We start from the raw sequence: 18,535 nt of genomic DNA, 5'->3' as shown, positions 1-18,535 counted from the left end.
CTTCCAATACTCTAGTGCGATTAGTGTCGTCGTTGGAGATAGTGGCCAACAATCTGACTATGTGCCAATGGAAGTTTTTTCATAGTTTCTTGATCTCTGCAGAGAAACCACGATCATTTGAAGAGGCTGTACCCATTAATTTCTTCACCGCAATTTGTTGGCAATCGGGCATGATACCTCTATACACAACTCCATCTCCTCCCTTGTCAATGATGTTTTCTTCTTTTATTCTTTCCAACATGTCATCGATCCCAAAACTGAAATTTTGGAACGCCATCATATTCCAAGACACACCATCGCCTTCTTTCTTGACGACCTCGTCTATATTTTGACTGCCACAATTGCCAATACTAGCGAGCAAAAGAGTAGAAGTCCCGGTGGCGTGAGAGCTATGAAACGTCCATGCTTGATTTTCCTTGACCCACAGCAGCCCAACTGTGGTCCGCATAAGCTGGGATTCCTACAAACAAGCTGGCATTGAAATGTGAAAACAAACTACACTTTAGAATATGGCCTGAAAAATTATTATAAGAGAAATCCAGATAGACCAAACTATGCATATTTCTCAATTATCTAGGAATGCTCCTATTCAAGTGATTTTTGGATATGTTCAGATTTTTTATCATGGGAATCTTGACAATTTCCAGTGGGGTGGGACCATTGAACTCGTTCTGCCTAACATCAATGTGTGTTAGAGAAATACAGTTTCCAATTTCTCTAGGAATCATACCAAAAAGCCTATTTTCGCTCAAATACATAACTTCAATCTTCCCCACTCGACCAATTTACCTAGGAATCATACTAGAAAGCCTATTTTTGCTCAAATCATAAATTCAATCTCCCCCAGTCGAGCAAGCTCTGTTCGAACATTGGAATATTGCCTTTGAATTGATTTCCATAGATCAGAAGAGTGCTCAAATTAGATAACCCACTAATATCCATAGTGATCGTTCCAGAAAGCATGTTTTTGTTGAGACCGATCTTTTCAATACTCCCCAACTGGCCAATCTCTGGTGGTATATTACCTGTTAATTGATTTCCATGGATGAAAAGAAATAATAAAGAAGGTGAGTTACATATGGATGAAGGAAGAGAGCCACTAAGACAATTATTGGAAATATTTATCAATAATAGAGTGGAGGATGCATTATTAATTTTTTCCGGTATGCTCCCACTGAGATAATTTTCCTGCAATTCGATTGTAGTCAGCATCGATAAATATAGCAAGCTAGCAAGAATCAAACCATTCAAATAGTTTTCCTCTAAGAAGAGATATTATAGAGAATTGCACATGCCTTGAGAGTGAGGAATCAGGCCAGAGAATAAACTATTCTTCATGTTTCAAACCGAGAGCCTTCCACCCTTACATAGATTCAGAGGGATGGGACCAGTTAGCTTGTTGTTGGAAGCAAACACTTCCACTAGATCTCCACATTTGCTGAGTTGCTGAGGAAGGGAACCTGTGAAATTGTTCCCCGAAACAGATAAAAACTCCAACTTTGTCAAGTCCCCAATGAAAGATGGAATCTTGCCTTGCAGTCTATTGTTGGACAGACCCATTTCTCTCAACATTTTCAATGCGATGAGTTCCATGGGTATTTCCCTATAGAGATTATTAGAAACTAGAAACATGGATTCTAACTTCACGAGATTGCCAAGCTCTATGGGTATTCTTCCACCCAACCTATTGGCACCCAAGTCAAGATATTCTACATTTTGAGCTTCCCATACTCACGGGGAATGCTGCTCGAGAAGTAGTTAAATCCCAGGTCAACATGCTTGAGCTTCACGTGATAGCTCAAATCCAGTGGTAATGCCCCTAAAGTTAGAGGAAACATCAAGTGAAGTGAGAGCTAATAGATTTGTGAGCTGAGTGGGTAATGAACCTGAAATATCCATGGTAGAGAGATTTAGAGCCACTACTCGACACTGGCAATACTCTTCTAACCGCACTATAGGAGGTGTGGCACCATCGACCCTTTTCTGTTTAACAATACTAACGATCGTGGACTACACCTACTTTCTATACTTAGTTTATTTTTCAATAGCTAAGCATATCTTTCACTATACCATTCACCACATTAACATCATTACCATTCAAATTCACAATGGATTATCATGGGAGGGGCAGCTACCTACAAATATGAGTTTGCTCGTATCAATAATGTTAATATTCAGAATTACATATAAGCTTACATCCAAGGGAAACCCAAAATTTCACCTTTACACTTATACAAATTCACTTCCTGCACCAGTCGTGTAGCCTTGCCCAACCCTAGGCAAAGTCACCTAAATTGTCGTTCAGCTCGTTCACCTCGTGCACGGCTCACCCGTTTGCCAATACCTTCAACTGTCGCACGATTATTCATTTCGTTTGACCCGGGCTTGTTTCACTAACTCACCCTTCATTCACCATTCGCTGTTGCATGTTTCTGCCTGAATGTGTCACTCACCTGAATGCCTTGTCGCACCCTCTGTTCGACCCGTCATTCGGTTAGGTGCCCTACCACATCCTCGCCCGACGTTGGACTAGATGCCCTATTATGCCCTTGCCTGGAATTCACTTGGATGCCCTATCGCTCCCTCCCTGACTTGTCGTTCGCCCGAACGCCTTGTCACGCCCTCGAACAATTTCTTAAACAAACGCCCTACCGCACCCTCACCTGGCGTTTCAACTGGACATCCTACCGCGCCTTCGCCTGAATCATCATTTGCCCGGATGCCCTGTCGCGCCCTCGAACGACTTCTCGAATGAACACCCTACCGTGCCGTTGGCTCGTTCAACAACCTTTGTGCGTGTGCGTCCACCCGCACCCTGAATTGTTCAACTGCACCTTGGCTCACACTTCTTGTTCCGGCATAGGTGCTTCGGCCCATGTCTGCCTCCACCACAACTTTTCATTTCAAAACTCTTTCTTGCACTTCACCTCTTTCTCCACACTTGGATGTCTTGTAACTTTGCTTGTTCGATGGGGGAATGTCTCCAACCGCCATCCTACTTATACATATGCGCTGCCATGGAGTTCGGCTCTCCCAGCCGACCTCAATTCAGCCCTTTGTTTAAATTCTCAAATGAGTCGGCTCGCCCCTCGGCCGACCCAACTCTTCAACCATCGTGCTCGTTCACTTGGTTGGCCTTGCCCGCCCATCGGCCCACCAGGACTGCACCACAGCCTATAAACCAAACGACCGAATCACTTGGTTATTTTTGCATTTCTTCCCCATCGTGCTGCTGCTCCCTAGTCGGTTGCCTTCACGCGCCCTCACCGTGTCGCCTGCAGCTTGTGGGAATTACATACTCCCCCACTTTAAACGGTTGTCGTCCTCAACAACACCATCATATGACATCGCAAAGTGTCTCTAGCTCCAACATCCAAAGATGCCCATGCTACCTGCCTCTGCTCTGCCATCGCACAAACCATAAAGGCTCATGTCTCCATAAATCGGAAAGTCTCCTCAACCCATGAACATCAACCACCATCTCTTGAACTAGTCGGGTAGCTAATCCAACTATCACACTCAAACCATGAGACTACACATACTCATGCCATCATCAGTCATTTCTCAGACTTCCGTCACAACACGAACTCGATGAAGAATCCATCTCCATATAAATGTAAGCCATGCCAAAGTCTGTGAAGTAGTCTTCATCTCATCTGCAACATGCTGTCCATGATGTTTTGTATCAATGTGTTGCATGAAATCAATCGCATCTAATCCAATATCGTCATCCATATGTGTAAAATCCATCTCCTCAAAATTAAGAGATCCTCTCATCAAACCCGACTCTCTATGTTCCACATCCAGGTTCATGAAGCAACCTCCATCATATCTGCAATGTGCCATCCCTCAAGTCTGCCAAGAAAACAAGTATACACTTGTCTCATCTCCCATGTATCATAAATGGTTAAGTCTCAGCTCAACCCATGCCCAAGTGTTTCCACCAAGGCATCGTCATCGTTGTAACTCCATCACTTCAAAGTGTCTCATATCTATCCTCCACATCAAGTCACTCTCTCAAGCACACCCATACATGTACTCAAAACTATGCACCCCATCCTCCATCAAAGTCCTTGACCTTAGCTTCTCAAGGCATCAGATCCTCTAATTCCACCATAATATAAAGTCCCTAAAAGTCACAACCTCATATCATCATGAGCTCCATGAGTTATCTCCAACCAACACCCTAGCAAGCATACATGTCTCGGCCTAAAGGTCTCTGCAAGATGCCTCAGCTCTCCATGTAGTAGGAATGCTCCATAGTCTGCTCACAAATCCAACCAAGTCCATGGAATTATTGTACTCAACTGCACAATACCTCCATCAACTCATAAAAACATCTCCATGTCACATCAACAAATCCACCTGCAAAACATCCCTGCCTTGGCACTCCTCATTGGATGCCCATAAGTGACACCTCTACAAGTGCTCCTGCATAATTTCCCTGCATAAGTCTGCCATGCTCCATGTCTCCAACTCGATGACCATGATTCAGGTTGCCCATGTTGTCCAGCTAAGTAGACCCTTCACAACAATCAATCATCCTCATCCAAGTCTGCAAATCGGTCTAGTGAAATCAGTCACCCAACCATATCATCATCACATGAGTCTCTTCCACCATGGCTCCCCCACTGAAGGTTCCACCAAGATGTCCTCTTGGTCTCGACCATGAGAAGTCTACCCAAATATCACCATATTCAAGTGTGTGCCCTTCCCCAATCTGTCCATGAGCCATGCCGAGCACTTAGGCACTTTCCATATGGCTAAAGCATGACCCATTCTTTCGCAACGATCATCATGTTCCTCCCTTGTCGCAGGCCCTTGTACCTTCTACCATAAGGTCACAAACAACCCCAACAAGTACTGCAACTATAAATGATTCTTGCCTCTCCATACAAGGTCTCATCATAGACAACCATGGTATAATCCTCCATTGCATTGGAAAACTAATTTTTCACTTCCCTGCATATGGTCCATCTACCAAAAGTCTCACTGAAACATAAGTATCAATAGTACTTAATTCATCATGAGGCTCCTCCATGTGAGTAACTTCATCCACCAATGTCTACTAACTGCAAAATCCTGGTCCAACTTGATCAATCTCAAGTTCATCCTCAATTGTTGTCACATCTGCAACATCCTCAAACATCATGGCTTCCTCTTCTTCGTCGTCGCAATCTACAGCTTCATCCTACTCCATTGCCCAACCAAGTTTAAGAAGTTCGTCTTCAACATTCCTTTCCAAGACTTCAAGTTCATCTCGAATCTGTGGGTTCTCTTCTTTCATCCACTTCAACCTGCATAATGTCAGTAAGAGCTTCCCTTCACATTCTTCCAAACCTACCATGTCTTGTCATTCAACTTGGCCCAAGCACAAAGTTTCACCCCTGCTAAACTTGTCACAAAGTATTACACTTCCCTTTGCAAACCTAGATTACCTATCACAAATGTCAAGTATTCAGCTTTATTCGTCATAATTCACCAACTCTGATACCATCTGGCACGAAGTGTAGTGGGATCAACTTTTCTACAAATCCGATTCTCTGAATCATGCTCTGATACCATCTGTCACGCCCCTACATTGGCAGTACTCTTCCAACCGCACTATAGGAGGTGTGGCACCACCGACCCTTTTCTTTTTAACAATACTAACAATCGTGGACTATGCCTACTTTCTATACTTAGTATATTTTTCAACAGCTAAGCATATCTTTCATTATACCATTCATCACATTAACATCATTACCATTCAAATACATAATGGATTATCATGGCAGGGGAAACTCCCTGTAAATATGAGTCTGCCTGTATCAATAATGTTAATATTCAGAACTACATATAAGGGAAACCCCAAATTTCACCTTTACACTTATACAAATTCACTTCCTGCACCCGTCATGCAGCCTTGCCCAACCCTGGGCAAAGTCACCTGAACTATTGTTCAGCTCGTTCGCCTTGTGCACGGCTCACCCATTTGCCAACACCTTCAACTGTCGCATGATTCTTCATTTCGTTCGACCCGGGCATGTTTCACGAACTCTCCCTTCGTTCACCGTTCATTGTCAAATGTTTCTTCCTGAACGCCCTGCCGCACCTTCCGTTCAACCTGTTGTTTGGCTGGACACCCTACCACATCCTTACCCGACGTTCAACCAGACGCCCTACCGTGCCCTTGCTCGTTGTTCACTCAGACGCCCTACGGCGCCCTCGTCTGACTCGTCATTCGCTTGGACGCCCTGCCACACCCTCGAATGGTTTCTCAAACGAATGCCCTATCACGCCCTCACCCAGTGTTTCAACCAACCGTTCAGCTAGACACCCTATCGCACCTTCGCCTGACTCGTTGTTCGCCCGGACACCCTGTCGCACCCTCAAATGGCTTCTCGAATGAACACCCTACCACGCCCTCGACTCGGTCAACAACCCATGTGCATGTGCGTCCACCCACCCCCTGACTCGTTCAACTGCACCTTGGCTCGCACTTCTTGTTCTAGCATAGGTGCTTCGGCCTGCGTCTGCCTGCACCATGCCTTTGCATTTCAGAACTCCTTCCTGCACTTCGCCTCTTGCTCCACACTTGGATGTCCTGTGACTTGGCTTGTTCAATGGTGGAATGGCTCCAACTGCCATCATACTTACACATATGCGCTTCCATGGAGTAGCACGTCGGCTCACCCAGCCAACCTCCATTCAGCCCTTTATTTGAATTCTCAAACGAGTCAGCTCACCCCTCGACCGACCCAACTCTTTAACCATTGTGGCTGTTTGCTTGGTTTGCGTTGCCCGCCCATCGGGCCCACCGGAACTGCACCATGGCCATAAACCAAACGAACCAACCTCTTGGTTATTTTTGCGTTTCTTCCCCACCATGTTGCTACTCCCTAGTTCGTCGCCTTGGCGCGCCCTCGCCATGCCGCCTACAGCTCGTGGGCATTACACATACCATCACATTGGATGCCATCCCATGAGCAATGGGTACTGTGAGGGTCTCCAGCTACCTAAGGCATGATGATGATCAATCATTTGTTCTTTCATTGAAATAAGTACTGCAACATATCCATGGAATGAAAAATTGGTGTAAGCAAATGATGGGCCTTGAAAGAAGGCAAGCAGGAAAACAGATAAGTACAAGGCAAGTTTTGGCAGTCTCATATTCTAATGGAAGAATCTACGCTATTTTAACAGCGAGAGTAATGAGCTCCAACAACTACAATCTACACTATTAAAAACCAAGATGGAGGCGCAGAGAAGTGACAACGTTCAAATCTGCCAAATAGTTTCTATAAAATTGTAGAAATGAAGATAGAAAAATGAAAAGGACATGTCGACCTTAACATGGTTGCAGAGGAACAACAACCACGTGAAAGCAGAAAAACAGAGCTCAGAAAATGGATATTTTCCCAATTTTATGAAATTACGTAAAATCACAAAATTACATAAATAGGCTGATAGGCCTTCCTTTCAATGAGTTTAGTAGTCTACCTTTTCATTTTATGATTGACATTTGGTATATGCTTTTCTGTTTGACATCTGGCTGCAAAAGATATTTTTTTTGACATCTGGCTATAGTATTTATGTTACAGAGGACCATCTCCCTTGTTATGCTATGTCTAGTTCTTCTCGCTCTCCAAAACTGCAACAACATGCAGAACATTTGGCTGCTCCCTCCGTGATTTTAGCAGTGGAGGAAAATCAGCATAGTGGGGCTTGGAAACCCTGAACTCATCTCCCCTTTATCACATTTCAGTCCAGGTTGATGATGAATGGTTTGGTATTTTCAGTGCTTTCCAAACAATTTTTATTCATTGTTTTGATTTCACAGTGAAGACATGGAAAATCCCAAGGGCTTTCGCCGTAGAGATTGCATTTAGATTATTTGGCCATTCTTGCTTAATCATTTTGACCTGCTTAAAAAAATTGCTAACAGGTGAAGAAAGGTTCACCATGGACGGAGAATATGAGACATGAAGCTTCGGTTTCTATATTTGTCTTATGTTTTCTCAGTCATTTCTGTATCTGTTTATCCATCAATTTATTTTAAGGCAGTGCTTAAAAGTTTTGCAAAGATTTTGGGGTGATGAGAGGAAATGTAGGACAAAAAATTCAAACGTGCCAAAGGATGTTTGTATACTTTTTTTCCTCCATTTCATTAAGTTAGGTAAGGACTGATTTCTCTTTCTCAGTTTCTCAGAAAGAGAGAAATCATTCGGTCATTCTCGGTATACTCTCAGTTCTCAAAAAGGGAGAAATCATTCTATCATTCTCAGTATACTCTATTTGTAGGTACAAATTCTGTCAGTCTATCCACAAGCATTCGGTAATTTCTCTATTTACTTACAATTATGTTATGTCATGAACCTGTAATCAATAAGGATGCCCAAGTTAATTTCTCTGTTTACTTACTTAATTAAATGCTTTATACTGAGACAATAAGGTCCTTTATGACATAGTTACAATCCAAATTTCGCTGTGGCCTTCTCCACCTATATTGCACGAATTCATTTCCAATTTCTCTATCGTCCTTTATGACATGAGTTACAATCCAAATTTCATTGTGGCCTCTCCACCTAGGGGAGTGATGCCATTACCTATGTGCCCTCCCCTCCACCTAGTCTACGAGCACGTGGACAACACATGAATTTGTACAACACGCATCCAGCATGGGCTGCCACATGTTATGCAGCATGTCAGGCAATAAAATAGGGTTTTCCAACCTTCCGCCCGGTTGTTTTTGCTTATTTGCCGTGATGTGTGGTTTGCCCGTGGACTTTCTGTTCGGGTCTAGTGTTTATTCGAAGCCCTCTGTCGACGATGGCGCGGGATGGCTGCATTACCTGTGTGCTACATCCGCCATGGTTGAGCTGATGTCCGCCATTGTTTGCTTGCACGAATCCATGGTTGGAACAGGGTTTCTGTTGTTCTTATGGTTTTCCACTTGCTATTGTTGTTCAGTCTGGACCGTCGCTGGTTTAGGGTTTCCTGGGTGGTTGTTTAATTCACGCTATTTGCTATTTGGGGAGGAGCTAGTACCAATTTCAGCCAGTTCGAGGTCGAAGGTGGAATTTACAGGTAATGGCAGGTTTCAGTGGTTTTTGTGTGGTTTTTTTGGTTTTTTTTTTTTCCATTTGCTAATTTCCCACTTGTTGCAGGTGTGGCAGGTGTGTCGAGTGATAGAGAAGGTCTACATAAGGTTTGGCGAGCTCTGGACTTAGACATGGCTTCTGTCTGGTAGGATTTTAATCCTACCAACCATTTCTGATGTGTTTTTCAACACCTCACCTTGTTTATTGCAATTTTTGTTAAATTTGCAGACAAGTTTTGGGTTTTGTGGAAGTTTTGTTAAATTTGCAGACAGGTTTTGGGTTTTGTAGGTTAGGGGTTTTGTTTTGAGGGTTTAGGGTTTTGCAAGTTATGGTTTTAGGGTTTTGTTTGCAGGGATAAAGTGGACTGGTTTATTAATTCTGTTATCTGAGAAAGGAAATGTAGGGTGTGCCACTGTATGTTAAGCCTTGCATGTATGTTATGCTGATAGACATGATTATTTTTTCAAAATTTATGATTCATTAGAAGCTGGAAATTACTGCTTAGTTCTGTGAGAAAGAAGCTTATGATGGATATTGTCTCATAGTTGTCTTAAATGGGGCGAGATGGGAAAATTAAAGCAGAAATACCAATATTTATTTTATGTTTTCAAAATTTATTTATTTTATTGGGGCTTTTAAGACAACATGTCATCCTGGCTAAAAGACCTTTTTTGGGGCTTTTAATGTATGCTACTATGCCACAACTAGTTTACAATGTACATTTACCAACTTCTAAACAACTATCAGGTCATTCTGAATCTCAGCTTCTTTGAGTAGAATGACCATAGCCAAGTCGGATCCTTCCATGTTTTTTTTGTAAGGTTTGTATTCAAGAAAGGGGTAGTTTTCAAGATAGAAAATTTATAATATAAAAAGAAACAATTCACTATCTATAGACATAGTTAGCTATAGAAGTAGAAAGCAAAGTCGCACACTAAAAGTAGCTCTCATTTGAGAGAAATTGTGGGTTTTAAAATGCAAAATCCTTACATATAGAGATACACGATGCATAAAAACTTTGACGATACAATGAAAAGACTCTTTGATCACAAATAATCACATTTTGTCCGGAAGCTAAAGATTTTATTAACAAGAAAAGCTTCCACCAAATTTGTGTTGTAACTAAACTACTTAAAGCCATAACACTAGTCACAAACGCTTTATAAAACTGTCAAAGATATACAGACAAAGAAACATAGGCCGTGAGCTATGCATCTCAGTAATGGGAAGCTTTAGTGTGTGAACTAGATCTTGATATGTACCATATTTATATATCTAATTGCAACAGGTATCACAGAATGTTGTTTCACCTTAGAGAGGACAAACACAAAAATTAAAAATTTCTGAACAATGCCTCATTCAAGCATTTTTCACCAAGAGCACATTCAATATTTCCATGAGCCGTATATGCACCATGTAGTAGAGCAGATCAATTAGAATATCCTATTCAAATTTCCTGATCATTGCAAGATCATTAAGCATTTTCTCAGTTCTTTCATCATCACATGCACGTCCCTTTGTCTGTAACATATAAAAAAAAGTCATTTCAGAACAATGACCAGTGGCATTAGAACTGCTAAGGCACTACGTATTGGTATAACATACATTCTATGCCTTTAAAGATATAAAAGCCAAAATAAATGAAGTGACTATGCAAATCGCAAAACATAGTTACACCAATAAAAATGCAATAGCATAGTTATGTTAATCAAATTTCATGAGTTAATAGGATTCACAATTCAGAAATAATAAACATCCTTTCGATCATAAAGAATAGGTAACTTTAGGCTTACCTTAAGGGATGGAACCATAGCTTTGGCCTCTTCTACAGTTTCAGGGCAAAGATTTCCAATCACACAGAGCTGTAATGGCAACAGTATTTAGATTCAGTAAGATAGAACCCTTCTAAAAGTATGAATTTGAACCACAATTAGATGGCAATTGCCCAAGTAAAGGATTTCATACCTTGAACTCACCCAATCCATTTCTGCTAAGTACACTGCAAAGCCTTAGTAAAGGATTACATAAATCTTTTCCAAAATTCTATACTACACTACAGATGGGTGAAATTTCATTTGCCCCACCCATGAATGGTTGCGGTTGTGTTTGCTTGCGAATGAAGGATATCCATAGTCCTTTTCTACTAACGTTTGACTTGCATTAGAGTACTTTGGTAATTGAGTATGAGCTTCCACAGGTGTGGTTGCTCATTGTCAAGGCCTCATTGACCAACTTTATAAAATTTTACTTAGAAAACACTCAATTGTTATTAGTACATTATCTGTTATTTTTAGTTAATTTTTCTCTATTCTAGTGCTATGTACCTTCAGAAGTATATGGGAATGGAGTGTTGAATCTGTTATTTTATTGTAAGAATGAGATGTTGGAACTATCTTTCTGATGGCTTGTTGTGTGTTACATTTAATAAGAATGTTTCCATGTAACAACAATTACGAGTTATGCTTGCTGAGTCATGAAGCAACTCTAACTCATATCAACATCAAAGCAATTTTCTTTTTTTGAAGGAATGTTGCAGATATAGTTGGTCATTGTCAAGGCCTCATTGACCACCTTTATAAGATTTTACTTGGAAAATGGTCATAAACGTTATTGGTACATTATTTGTTATTTTGAGTAAAGTTTGCTCTTTTCTAGTGCTGTATATCTTTAGAAGTATATGGGAATGGTGTATTGAATCTGTTATTTTATTGCTATGGCCTATTATGTGTTGCATTTCATAAGGTTGTGTCCACGACTCCATCTAATAGGAATTGTGTGTGAATCATGAATCAACTCTGATTCAGATCAACATCAAAGCAATTTTCTTTTTTGGAGTGAATGCTGCATATGCAATGCTGTCAAAATTGACCAACAACTTATTTTCCAGTGCCCTAATCTTGCTCTGATTCAAACCTCAATTATTAACATGGAAATTCCTTGTCTCAACACTTTAAGCCTTAGATTGAATATCCTAACGACCGCATCCACCTAGGATTAAGAATAATTTTGAAAGGGGAGGAAGTTGACTGACTTGGACATTATTTAGACTGGCAAGCATAGTTTTTTGTTCTTATTTGTTGATGCTTGTCTGGCCTGTTGAAACTGCAAGTTAAGCCTTGCATGTATGTTATGCTGATAGACATGATTATTTTTTCAAAATTTATGATTCATTAGAAGCTAGAAATTACTGCTTAGTTCTGTGAGAAAGAAGCTTATGATGGATATTGTCTCATAGTTGTCTTAAATGGGACGAGACGGGAAAATTAAAGCAGAAATACCAATATTTATTTTATGTTTTCAATACTCATTCTTGTACCATAAGCACAGATGTTCATGGAAATGGATATTGAGGACAATGATAAATTATTTTGGCTTGGCACCATCCAGTTCTTTCACAGATGGGTGAAATTTCATTTGCCCCACCCATGAATGGTTGCGGTTGTGTTTCCTTGCGAATGAAGGATATCCATAGTGCTTTTATGCTGACGTTTGAATTGCATTAGAGTGATTTGGTAATTGAGTGTGAGCTTCCACAGGTATGGTTGCTCATTGTCAAGGCATCATTGACCAACTTTATAAAATTTTACTTAGAAAACACTCAATAGTTATTAGTACATTATCTGTTATTTTTAGTTCTGTTTTCTCTATTCTAGTGCTATGCACCTTCATAAGTATATGGGAATGGAGTGTCGAATCTGTTATTTTATTGTAAGAATGAGATGTTGGAACTATCTTTCTAATGGCTCGTTATGTGTTACATTTAATAAGGTTGTGTCCATGTAACAATAGTTGTGAGTTATGCTTGCTGAGTCATGAATCAACTCTAACAGAAATCAACATCAAAGAAAATTTATTTTTTTGAAGGAATGCTATAGGTATAGTTGGTCATTGTCAAGGCCTCATTGACCACCTTTATAAGATTTTACTTGGAAAACGGTTATAAATTTTTTTGGTACATTATTCATTATTTTGAGTAAAGTTTTCTCTTTTCTAGTGTTGTATATCGTTAGAAGTATATGGGAATCTTGTATTGAATCTGTTATTTTATTGTTATGGCCTGTTATGTGTTTCATTTCATAAGGTTGTGTCCATGAATCCATCTAACAGGAATTGTGAGTGAACCATGAATAAACTCTGATTCAGATCAACATCAAAGCAATTTTCTTTTTTGGAGTGAATGCTGCATATGAAACGCTGCCAAAATTGACCAAAAACTTATTTTCCAATGCTCTATTCCTGATCTGATTCAAATTAATATTTTACAGAAAGAAATATTCCATTGAAAATTTCTTTTCAACACACAGTTAGGTTGCCGCAAGAAATCACTACTAGGTTGTAAGCCAAAATGTTTCTGTGACAAGAAAAAGATACAATCTAGTGTTGTAAGCCAAAATGTTTTTGTGACAAGAAAAAGATAGAATCTAGTGACGTAAGCCAAAATGTTTTCGTGACAAGAAAAAGATACAATCTAGTGTTGTAATCCAAAATGTTTCTATGCCAAGAGAAAGATACAATCCATCCAAAATCCACATCATAATGTGGTTAGAACCAAAAACATATGACACCCCTATTATTTATGGCCCTGAGAATCTTGAGTGCCAAAACTCCCTGAGTTACCTTGTTGAGCCAGGTAGGTTGGCCTACCAGTCAAGGGTTGATTAGGAAATGGTTGATTATTGCGATATGATTGATTCCAATTTGCAGCTTCCAACCATGGAGGTACTGAGTACCCATACCTCACATTTGCACTACTGACCCCTACATTAAGTCGAGGTGTGTAATGAGCATACAGAGAATTGACACCAACTCTGGTAGGAACAAGGCAAGTGGGTAAACCCTCAGTTTGATAGTGGGGCACTTGAATGTTTATGAGATCTTGGAATAATGGTGTATTATCTGCAATGGAGTCCAATGAGTTTGAAATAATCATGGCTTCATCAACTATTCTTGTATCGTTGATCATCCCTTGTTCCTTTTCAATCATTTGTTGTGCCTTTCGTTTTTCCTTTTCCTGTCTTTCCATTTTCTTTTGTTGGTCCTTAACTTTCCTTGCTTTATCTCTTTTAATCCTTTCATCTGCTCGACGTTGTGCTACAACAATCCTTGCTGCCTTCTTCTCCTTGACTAGATCCTTCTTTTTCTGTTTTAATTCTTGCATTTCAGATTTCTTCTTTTTAGACTCAACTTACAGGTTTATATAGTCCTCTGAGGTGAGTAACTGTGAGCTTCGGCCCAGACGAAGACTACCCAATGCACCTTGCTTTTTTTCATTGATACTCTCTCTACTGGTAGCTTCAGGAACCGTCCAAGTGTCTTCTCTACCCCGCCCACCTACATGTCATTGCTTGGTACTTCCCTTTCAGTATCTGTTGGAACTGATTGAACTATATCATTATCTTCATTTGATGTCTCATTATGTCCTTCATCTTCTTCCATTGATCTATTGTCCACAAAAAAATGAACAATTTCACTGTTGAATTTTGTTGGTTGTGAGGGCATGTTCATTCTTTCTTCATTGGTTGTTGAGACACTATGTGCATTCATATTGATCATTGCTTCTGCTAGCCATGAAGGTGGGATTACTTGGCTTGGCAATATCAATTGGTTGTTGTTAGCTGCATGTTCAACAATATCATTAAGAATATCAACAACAGGAATTTCTTTTTCTTGAGTTGGTGGAAGGATCTCCATGTTACTACGAATTTTTCATTGTTATATTGTGTTTCACATACAGTTTCATCATCTTCAGCACATAAGTGTCCTTGAGATAGGGAAATCGTATTACCAGATGCAACAATATCATCTTGGTCATCTACTTCTTACACTTCAACACCTGTTTGGGCATTCCCTTCTTCCTGACGATCCACATGAAACGCTTGGCTACAACCAGTATCATGCATAAGAGCATCATATTTCAGTGGCCAGATTCCTATCCTCCTAAAGCCAACCTTGATATTTGATGGTGTCAAATCCCTTTTAAAAGATTTACTTGCAAGCTCTGCTAGCTCAAACCTTTTCACCTCAACCCCTGGATTCTTTTCCATCCATGTAGTGCACTCCAACCTGAAATAGTTCTTGAAAGGGCCAAACACACTAACATCAAGGGTTGCAGTCTGTGAGTGGTATGAGCTGGCAATGTCAATAGGCTGATGCCTAAATTATTTGCTTCCTCAATTGTTTGTACAACCATGTGGCTGCCATGGCCATCTAATATCAAAAGGTGTCTGTTATTAGGGGAGACGCCACCTGGTACCGATGCAACAAAGTGAAAAAGCCAAGTTAGAAACAGTTATTTAGTCATCCATGCATGGGGATGTGCAGCCATGCATGCACCTGCTTCACAGTTCTGTATATAGTTTTTCAGTTGTTTTTTACCTTTGAATAGATAAAATCTTGGGACTGAAGTACCAATTGCATTGACACAACATAAAATAGTTATCCACTCCCTGCTCTTGGGCAAAATCTTTGGCACATTTTGGATCCCTCTCTTGGCAATTACCCGCATGCCACAATTTCTCCCTGCCTGTAAACCTGTTTCATAACAATTCCATATATGGTCTGCTCCATAAGAATGTTTATCATAAGCACTAGAAAGTGTGTCATAGAACTTTTGCACAACTGCAGGGTGCAAATTTAATGCTCTGTCTCTGTCAAGGCCCTCAACAATACGCAATACAAGTTTTGGATGCCTTTTTTTAAAGCCAAACCACCATGATTTACCAGGAAACCCATCTTTGAATGGGTTTGGCCTCCCTTGACAGATTTGAGCAACTGTTGATTTGAGTTGTATCAACTCTAGCCCATGTCCTAGTTGGGCCATCTCTTTACACCACTCAACCACCTCGGCCTCCTCCTCCTCAGTCATAACTATAAGAGGCCCTCTATGTTTTGTATGAGTCAGTGCATTTATCCAGTAATGTATTGATGAGGGAGGAATACCATGTTTTTTTGCAGATGCCCGAACTGAGTATCCATTAAACTTTATGTCGTCAATTGCAACTAACATTTGTTCTTTTGTCCATCCTCTTATAGCACTGATCCTTTTAGTTGAGCTTGCCCCTTGGACTGTTGTTGATGGTGGTTCTGTGGTTGATGGTGTGTTAACATCAGCTGCTGTCACATGGTCATCCTCAACAATGTTCCCTGGTGCATTGTTGGCATTGACATCAGCTGGCCTGTCATCATCAGATGATGTGCATCATAGTTGCGCACCCCTTGTCACTCTCCTCCCACTTCTCCTTGTACGAGCAGAATAAATTCCTTTTGCCATAGATGCAACAACCTATAAAATTATTGCATGCATTTAGACATTAGAATATTTGTAAATTATGCTTTATTACTTATGCGAAAATACTTTTCCTTTATTACAGGGGATTATCAACATGTATGTTACAAGAAATCAAATTGCATTACTTATGTTACAGGAAATTGAATTGAATTACTTCATAGTCTCTCATTGCAAATTACTTCGTAGTCTCTCAATTGCCTGCCTGTTCATCGGTTTAGCAACTTTAATATGGATTCAAGTAGGATTCTATGATAGTTGTTTCAAATAACATTTTCCATTTTTTTTGTTGTTTGGCATTGCCAAAAATGTCTCAGTACTGCAACTTCTCCTTTGCAGTCCATGGCCACCATTCCAGGCATAAATTCTATGTTGGGAACAACTTGCAGCTGTGATCAGCCTTGTGGTCTCTCAATTGCCTACCTGTTCATTAGTTTAGCAACTTTTATATGGATTGAAGTAGGATTCTATGATAGTTGTTTCAAATATGAATTTCCATTTTTTTTTTTGCTGTTTCGCATTGCCAAAAATGTCTCAGTACTGCAACTTCTCGTGTATTTTCAAAATTTTGCTTCGTTTTCCTAAAATAGGCAATCAAAATTCACCTCCTAGGGCCACCTGCAAAAATTAGTTTTCACATTGATGGATTTACATTTTAATATTTTCTCTAGGTTTTGGATAACACTCACAACCTCAAATGTCTAATATTCCTTATCTCACCAAGATGGGAGAATATTCCCACAAAAAATGAAGGATGTGAGAATGGAATACCATATCAAGGTGTCCAATAAATACATGAATAACCAGGACCCATGATCACACCACAAAAATTTTGTTACTTTTATTAAGTAAAACATGCCACTTGCATGGAATATTTTTAATCTTCAATTTTGCCTTCATTGGAGAGACCATAGGTTTGATTTGGAAATAGTAGTTGAAGAGGAAATTTGCAAGCAACAATATGAAGGAAGAATAAAAAGAAGCAATGCCAAAATCTCCGAAGTGATGAAAACCAGGATAACTGTCGAGTAGTTTATCAATGTTTTGTTTTCCTCCTTTGACCATCTCAAAGCATGATCCCTTTGAGCCCATATCTCACTATAAAACACAACAAAGATCATTGTCCACGCTAATACTACAATGATTTTTGATACCATACTCATTCAAATTAGTGAAGTCCCTTTTGACGCTAAACTGTATTGGGATAATTTCTGATTACTGGAATTGAACTTTGACTCGGAAGCAATCGTTAGAGTAATCTTGGTTTTTGTAAATTTCCATATGTGTTGCTGTTCGATTGTTCTGGTTTCTGTAAATTTCCATATGTGTTGCTGTTCTATTGTTCTGACCTTGATCTCAATGCGGCCAATTTAAATTAAAATGCTTTCAGCCACCAAAATAATTCATGATGAGATCCAAGGGTGACTCCTGGATCAGAGAGAATTTGAACATTAAAGTCGAACAGAGTTTTTTCTGTGCACTGTCCAGCATCAAGCAATGACTACCAAAAACATAGGCTTACCTATGTAATGAAGGCACTAAAGAGCCCTATTGATGTGTCTCCAGTTTATGATAAATTATAATCAATATTGTTTGCTCTTGTTCTCATCATTGTTGCCGCATGGTTATTAAATAAAATTTTGAATTTATTTTTGCTACAGTAGCATGGAACTCTTTTGAACCGCATCCCTATTATCTTCAAGAAAACCAAGAAAAACCTCCCTCGGAATATTTAGTTACTCTGAATATTAAGTATGGCCAGATAGATCATGTAATAACTCTGATAAATGAAAACAATGAAAACGGAACTATAAGAAAAATGACTTTCAATGGCTGTTTGTGAAACCATGCATGTATCCTTCTAGCAGTTATGGCCAGATAGATCATGTAAGAAATCTGATAAATGAAAACAATGAAAACAGAACTGTAAGAAGAATGAGTTGTAATTCATATAACTAACTTGGATATATTGGCAACTATTTTTTGATGTTGTCTTCAAGTTTTCTGAATGGTTTGAAAGCATAAGATGCAACTTCAACAGTGGGTGGACTTCTTTTATATTTTTGGGCACTTGAATTTAATTGGTGGACATGGATGCACATGGATTGCAATGGCTTCATTTTGAATGTGTGGTCTGGATTTAATTTGATGTGATCTAATGGTTGGG

This window comes from Pinus tabuliformis, chromosome 4_2, assembly GCF_031772625.1.
Source record: "Pinus tabuliformis cultivar Carrire ecotype Pingquan chromosome 4_2, CPIR1, whole genome shotgun sequence".
In the NCBI taxonomy this organism is placed as follows: Eukaryota; Viridiplantae; Streptophyta; class Pinopsida; order Pinales; family Pinaceae; genus Pinus; species Pinus tabuliformis.
This window is presented reverse-complemented; position numbering follows the sequence as displayed.